This window comes from Podarcis cretensis (assembly GCF_951804945.1).
Source record: "Podarcis cretensis genome assembly, chromosome: 4".
Classification (NCBI taxonomy): domain Eukaryota; kingdom Metazoa; phylum Chordata; class Lepidosauria; order Squamata; family Lacertidae; genus Podarcis; species Podarcis cretensis.
Window position 1 is genome coordinate 63,927,136 of NC_137173.1, and position 8,437 is coordinate 63,935,572.

Below are 8,437 nucleotides of genomic sequence, written 5' to 3' on the forward strand. Positions count from 1 at the left end.
CTTCTCCTCATAAACTTGGCAAACCAAAGAGATGCAAGGTTCCTTCCAGTTAAGCAACTTGCCGCTCCATTTCTAGCAAATAAATAAAAATAAATTCATTTTTTTATTATGGTCTGAATAAACTATGATGATTATATAGTAAACCAATTTATAGATCATCCATTTTATGTTCCTAAAGCAGCAAAGTGATTTTTAATATGAGAAGAGTAATTTTGAAAAATAGTATTGCATTATTTCAATTATCCTACAATTTTTCGTTCTTTTTCTGCCCCCCACTCCTAGATGGCTTTAAAATTTCCAGAAACGTCACATCTCTATCCCTAGCTACTGGTGGAAAAAATGAGGTACATAAGTGACTTTGCATTTAGATATTTGGTGGCAAGCAGTAAAATGCTTAGATAACTAAGTAAAAAGTTTTAGTCTAAAGTAGATAAAACAAGCACTAAGATGTGAACCACCTACTCCAAAATAAGTAATCTCTGTTGGAGGTGGATGGTCCACAACCCCCTGAAAATAAAAGCATTTGATTTTTCTGTCTCATTTGGAGGGTGCATTAGAATTTCAATGCGTGTAGAGTTGAGCTTACCTTATCATTTCAAGGTGTGTGTGTTTTCCCATTCATTAAGCCTTATCCGTTGCTTTGGCTGCCCACACTGATATGAAAAAGTCCCATGGAGGTCTTGCCTCTTGACATCTTCCTCAGGGCATTTGTTGAGGCCTAGGAAGCTAAGAAGGCTGGCAACTAAGTGTCCTCACTGGTTTTGTTTTCAAGAAAAGTCATTATTTCATCTTTAAAAAGCCAAAATATTACTGCATTTCTTCATTAAAAAAACAACCCAACTTCACTTTACAGTGAAGAGCTGCCAAGTTATATAGTAGAAAGCGTCTCCAATTTTCCTGTGCATACAGGAAAGGCTAGACAAAGGTGCCATGAGGGTTTCAGGAAGTGTGGGCTCTAAGGAAAATTGCAAAGTTCAGACCACTGAAAAATGACTTGTACAATGTAATGGCATTTAATAGTGCTCCTCAAAAGCACAACAGATGCCCCAAGCTCCCATGGGAATTCCACCTCCCCATTGATAATTTTTAATTGCAATTTCTTTTCACATTGATTGATGAAGAATGGTTGAAAAAACAGGGGAGAATTTTTTGGCACAGCACTTATCTGATGCCTGAATGGGTTCAGTTTAAGTTCATGTTCTCACTTCCATCCAAACAGAAGTTAATTGCTTCAAGCTGGAAGTTTGCTTTGAAGAAACTCTGCAGGCACACCACATTGCAACGACAAATACAAACAGGGTGGCCTTTTCTTTAATGGATGAGCAATGTGCATTCTCTGGTTGTTTGTCTTGGTACTTGCTACTGTGATTTTCCCACTCTACACTTCTAAGGAGGTGTAAGTCCTAGTACCCTCTTGAAAAATTAAGATTGGATCATCTCCTCTGTAAAGTGCCATTTAAAGGATAACCTTGCACCATGGATCCTGTAAATTTTCGTATCATTTTATTGAATCATTAAACAATAAGAATGTTTCCCTCTCCTCAATGGTTTATAATAGAGCAGAATCTTCTCATATGCACTGAGAACCACCAAGCAAATGTCACTGGTTGAAATTGACACTGTTGTTATGGATTGGAAATGCATTGTGAGAATAAAAGAATGGTAACACTGTGTGCTACATAATCAATCACAAATAGGGCAGAAGTACATTTCTTCTTGTCTTGCATCTACGAACATGATTTTAGTGTATGAATTCTAATAGGTTATTAATATTAGCAATAAACCAAGATGTATGATATTGCAGTAAGAAAGACTGGTGCTAGGGACTGCAGAAGCTGTAATGGTGACAAAAATAGCATTTGATTGCTAGAAAAAGTAATTACAATGCAATTCTTGTTGGTATGATTTTTTTAAAAAGATTACTGTGTCAGCATCTAAATAGGAAAAAAAAACAAGTTATTGATCAGCACCTTTAATAATTTTGTCTGTTTTCATAGCCAATAGTGCTGATGATGTTTAAATTATGAATAGTTAGAATAGAGGAGTTTGGATTTGATATCCCGCTTTATCACTACCCGAAGGAGTCTCAAAGCGGCTCACATTCTCCTTTCCCTTCCTCCCCCACAACAAACACTCTGTGAGGTGAGTGGGGCTGAGAGACTTCAAAGAAGTGTGACTGGCCCAAGGTCACCCAGCAACTGCATGTGGAGGAGCGGGGAATTGAACCCGGTTCACCAGATTACGAGTCCACCGCTCTTAACCACTACACCATCCTCCTTTGGAGATGGATGTCTTTATACTCGTAGGAAGGGTGTTAGCAACTTATGTAACAATTCAACAATAATTCTCTCACTTCAATTTGTTAGCATAGAGAGGGGTTTTTTTCTGTATATACTCTTAGTGAAAGAGTATGAACACTTTTGAGTGATTACTTCTTGTGGAGAATGGATGTTGAGAGTTTAAAGAGAAACCCACTTCGATCCTTTGCTGTGAAAATGGCTCCACTTAGGGATGTTTCCACAATTCATATTAGGGATTTCCCCACCATTTGAAGTCATTCAAATTCTAGTGCAGATTATGTGATTCTGGGAATTGCAGGCACACTTCTAAGTGCATTTCTAAATTTTAGGCAGCATATACACCCATTCAGTATTACAGATACAGCAATAGGCATCTATCACACACTTTATCTATACAACACACTTCTTCTTCTTCGATCACTTGTAGCAGAGTAAGATTGTCTTCCATCAATATGGTCTTAATGGTGTGTCCATAAGTCACCGTGGAGACCAATTCTGGATCCACATGTCCTTCCCACAGTGGGAAAATGGGTTTCTGGGCAGGAGTTGATCACAGTGAGGATTTGCCAAATGTGCCTCTTAGCTCGTTTCTCCCTTTTGTCCTGAGTTCATGCTTCTTCAAATTCCATGACACCTTTGGTAAAGTCTAGTTCTCCAACTGGAGCGCTCGCAGCCCAGTGTTTCCTAATAATCCATACTTAAACTGCATTTTTAAAGATTTGCCTTAAGAGTGTCTTTAAACCTTTTTTATTGTCCCCCGACATTTCACTTTCCATTCTTAAATTGGGAATAGAGTAGTTGCTTTGGAAGATGATAATCTGGCATACAAACAATATGACCAGTCCAACAAAGAATCATTGCTTCAACAGTGGTGATCTTTGCTGCTTCTAGTACACTGACATTAGTTTGCCTGTCTTCCCAAGTGATTTGTAATTCTTTTTGGAAACACCATTGATGGAATCTTTCAAGGAGTTGGAGATAGTGTTTATAAATAAGTGCTCCATGTTTCACAAGCGTACAGTAAAGCTGATAGTACAATAGCTTTGTAAACAAGCATTTTGGTTTCCCTGCGAATGTCCTAGTCCTCAAACACTCTGTGCTTCAATTGGGAGAAAGCTGCACTCAGAGCTCAGGCACACCCCACCACTTCATTGCCCATCATTTTTCCAGGGGACCCTTCAGGGCCCTCTCAGCTTGGCACCCAGTGTAGACAAACTAGTAGCACTCCCCTAAATCCAGCTGTGGATCCAGCCAGGGATCAGACTCAGAACTCCACCATGGGCCACTTTGATAAGTAGGAAAGGCCACCCAATAGTCACCAGATGTCAAATGATTTCAGGTGATTCAACCTCCCTGCTCCCTCTCTGTCCCATTATGCTAAAGTTACCAGATTTTAAATCTGGGGACTGTCCCCAGGAAACGGGGACATCTGGTAACCTTACATTATGCATCAGTGACTTGTCTGGAGGGAGGTCAGGTAAGCCACCACTGCTGTTACTCTGGTTGCTCCTTTTCAGTTTGGCTCCATGCATTTACCAGGCAATTCTTTTGAGAGCAATTCTTTGCGTAAATTTGAAAAGAGCAATTATCAAGGTAGTTAACAGTGATAAATATCACTCCTCAACTTCTCATCACCTCCCAAAATAGATGAATATCTCCATTATGGTATCCTGCAATGCCAAACTATCCAGCCACTGGAAATGATTGTGTCAGAAATAAGTTGTCTGATTCCATATTTTGAATTCAACATTGTCCTAGAAATAATTAGTTTTCAACCAGCTACATCACAAGTGCAATAGCAGCTTATGAACATTCTCACTATTGGCCCCAAAACAAATACTAAAGTGTTTCATATTCTGACCAATACTGATATACAAATGTAAATTTCAGTAGTTTTTCTTATAGTATCCTACAAATCCAGATATGTGTTCAAATTTGCGGTGCTAAAATAGCAGACATTCTGCCCAGCACATTCACTTTAGTTTGCATACATAGCTTCCTGCACTCCATTCATGGCGCCAGAAGATGTTACTTATCTATCCAGTGTGGATGTTTCTATGGAACACTGCTAATCACTGATAAAAAGAGATCTGAATCAAAGTTTAAAGTGGACTCCCCCCCCCCCAAAAAAAAAAAAAACCTTACAACTCAATCAGTGGAATTCAATGTAACATTTAGGAGACTGTTCCATCAGTGCAAGCATTTCTGCTGGCCCTCTGGAGGATCTCCCACCCTTCCAGAGCAGATTTGGGAAGAGGCTGGGGAGTCATTTTTGCACTAGCAAGAGTTGTTCCCCCCTTCATGAATCACTGCCTTGCCGTGGCGAAGGGGCTTGAAGAACTCAGAGAAGCTATGAACTATGCCGAGCAGGGCACCCAGGATGAACAGGTCATAGTGGAGAGTTTTGACCAAACGTGATCCACCTGGAGGAGGAACTGGCAAGCCACTCCAGTATCCCTGCCAAGAAAACTCCATGGACAAAGACAACAGGCATATAAAAGTTATGACGCTGGAAGATGAGCCCCTCAGGTCAGAAGTCGTCCAACATGCTACTGGGGAAGAGCGGAGGGCAAGTACAAGTAGATCCAGAGCTGATGAAGCGGCTGGGCCAAAGCCGAAAGGACGCTCAGTTGCGGATATGCCTGGAAGCGAAAGGAAAGTCCAATGCTGTAAAGAAAAATATTGCATAGGAACCTGGAATGTAAGAACCATGAACATGGGTAAGTTGGAGGTGGTCAAAAATGAGATGGCAAGAATAAATATTGACATCCTGGGCATCAGTGAACTAAAATGGACGGGAATGGGTGAATTCAGTTCGGATGACCATCATATCTACTACTGTGGGCAAGAAACCCGTAAAAGAAATGGAGTGGCCCTCATAGTCAACAAAAGAGTGGCAAAAGCTGTACTGGGATGCAATCTCAAAAATGATAGAATGATCTTGATACGAATCCAAGGCAGACCTTTTAACATCACAGTAATCCAAGTTTATGCACCAACTACTGGTGCTGAAGAAACTGAAATTGACCAATTCTATGAAGACTTACAACACCTTATAGAAGTGACACCAAAGAAGGATGTTCTTCTCATTATAGGGGATTGGAATGCTAAAGTAGGGAGTCAAGAGATAAAAGGAACAACTGGCAAGTTTGGCCTTGGAGATCAAAATGAAGCAGGGCAAAGGCTAATAGAGTTCTGTCAAGAGAACAAGCTGGTCATCACAAACACGCTTTTCCAACAACACAAGAGACGACTCTACACATGGACATCACCAGATGGGCAGCATCGAAATCAGATTGATTATATTCTCTGCAGCCAAAGATGGAGAAGCTCTATACAGTCAGCAAAAACAAGACCTGGAGCTGACTGTGGCTCAGATCATCAGCTTCTTATAGCAAAATTCAAGCTTAAACTGAAGAAAGTAGGAAAAACCACTGGGCCGGTAAGATACAATCTAAGTCAAATCCCTTATGAATACACAGTGGAAGTGAGGAACAGGTTTAAGGATTTAGATTTGGTGGACAGAGTGCCTGAAGAACTATGGATGGAGGCTCGTAACATTATACAGGAGGCAGCAACGAAAACCATCCCAATGAAAAGGAAATGCAAGAAAGCAAAGTGGCTGTCCAATGAGGCCTTACAAATAGCGGGGGAGAGAAGGCAAGCAAAATGCAAGGGAGATCGTGAAACATACAGGAAATTGAATGCAGATTTCCAAAGAATAGCAAGGAGAGACAAGAAGACCTTCTTAAACAAGCAATGCAAAGAAATAGAGGAAAGCAATAGAATGGGAAGAACCAGAGATCTGTTCAAGAAAATTGGAGATATGAAAGGAACATTTCGTACAAAGATTTCCATAATAAAGGACAAAAGTGGAAAGGACCTAACAGAAGCAGAAGACATCAAGAAGAGGTGGCAAGAATACACAGAGGAATTATACCAGAAAGAAATGGATGTCTCATATACCCCAGGTAGTGTGGTTGCTGACCTTGAGCCAGACATCCTGGAGAGTGAAGTCAAATGGGCCTTAGAAAGCACTGCAAATAACAAGGCCAGTGGAAGTGATGGTATTCCAGCTGAACTATTTAAAATTTTAAAAGATGATGCTGTTAAGGTGCTACACTCAATATGCCAGCAAGTTTGGAAAACTCAGCAGTGGCCAGAAGATTGGAGAAGATCAGTCTACATCCCAATCCCAAAGAAGGGCAGTGCCAAAGAATGCTCCAACTATCGCACCATTGCACTAATTTCTCACGCTAGCAAGGTTATGCTTAAAATTCTACAAGGAAGGCTCAAGCAGTATGTGGACCGAGAACTCCCAGAAGTGCAAGCTGGATTTAGAAGAGGCAGAGGAACCAGAGACCAAATTGCAAACATGCGCTGGATTATGGAGAAAGCTAGAGAGTTCCAGAAAGACATTTACTTCTGCTTCATTGACTATGCAAAAGCCTTTGACTGTGTCGACCATGGCAAACTATGGCAAGTTCTTAAAGAAATGGGAGTGCCTGATCACCTCATCTGTCTCCTGAGAAATCTCTATGTGGGACAAGAAGCTACAGTTAGAACTGGATATGGAACAACTGACTGGTTCAAAATTGGGAAAGGAGTACGACAAGGCTGCATTTTGTCTCCCTGCTTATTTAACTTATATGCAGAATTCATCATGCGAAAGGCTGGGCTGGATGAATCCCTAGCCGGAATTAAGATTGCCGGAAGAAATATCAACAACCTCAGATATGCAGATGACACAACCTTGATGGCAGAAAGTGAGGAGGAATTAAAGAACCTTTTACTGAGGGTGAAAGAGGAGAGTGCAAAATATGGTCTGAAGCTCAACATCAAAAAAACGAAGATCATGGCTACTGGTCCCATCACCTCCTGGCAAATAGAAGGGGAAGAAATGGAGGCAGTGAGAGATTTTACTTTCTTGGGCTCCATGATCACTGCAGATGGTGACAGCAGCCACGAAATTAAAAGACGCCTGCTTCTTGGGAGAAGGGCAATGACAGGCCTAGACAGCATCTTGAGAAGTAGAGACATCACCTTGCCAACAAAGGTCCGTATAGTTAAAGCTATGGTTTTCCCAGTAGTGATGTATGGAAGTGAGAGCTGGACCATCAAGAAGGCTGATCGCCGAAGAATTGATGCTTTTGAATTATGGTGCTGGAGGAGACTCTTGAGAGTCCCATGGACTGCAAGAAGATCAAACCTCTCCATTCTGAAGGAAATCAGCCCTGAGTGCTCACTGGAAGGACAGATTGTGAAGCTGAGGCTCCAGTACTTTGGCCACCTCATGAGAAGAGAAGACTCCCTGGAGAAGACCCTGATGTTGGGAAAGATGGAGGGCACAAGGAGAAGGGGGCGACAGAGGACGAGATGGTTGGATAGTGTTTTCGAGGTTACCAGCATGAGTCTGACCAAGCTGCGGGGGGCAGTGGAGGACAGGAGTGCCTGGCGTTCTCTGGTCCATGGGGTCACGAAGAGTCGGACACGACTAAACGACTAAACAACAACAAAGAGTTGTTCCACTGGTTTCCACAAATGCAACCATGTAGTTGAATCTAGCCCATAGTTTTTAATTAATTTTTAATTACACTTAGCCTTCCTTAGATTGTGCTCTTGATCTGTATTATTCATAGTATAACAATTTTATTGATAAAATCATTTTTTATGTAAGTTGATTAGTAAAGATGCAGAAGTGCAAATGTTTCACATCAGCTGTATTTGCTAATAACACATCTGGATTGACCTATTAAAAGGACATAATCTCAGATTAGAACCCATTTTTAAATGTTTAATGTAAAATTACATTAATTATTATTCACCATTATTTTTTGTAGCCAGAAGGGAAATTCCATCTCATTATGGAGTAAAACAGTTAGACAGGTATGGTGTAAGAGGGGATGTTTATTTACACAAAGCTGGTTGGATAAAGGCGATAAGAACAGGAGATAAGAGTTAAGGAATGGGATTAAGCTGAGAGTATACACTAAGAGTGAAAAGATACAAAATTTAAAAAGAAGAAATGCAAGCAAGAAATAAAGGGAAGAAAGGAGAGAAATGGTCTAGGGAAAGACATAATGACAGAGTGGGGGAGATAACATAAGGGAGTGAAGTTGTGGATGGAAGAGAAAAAC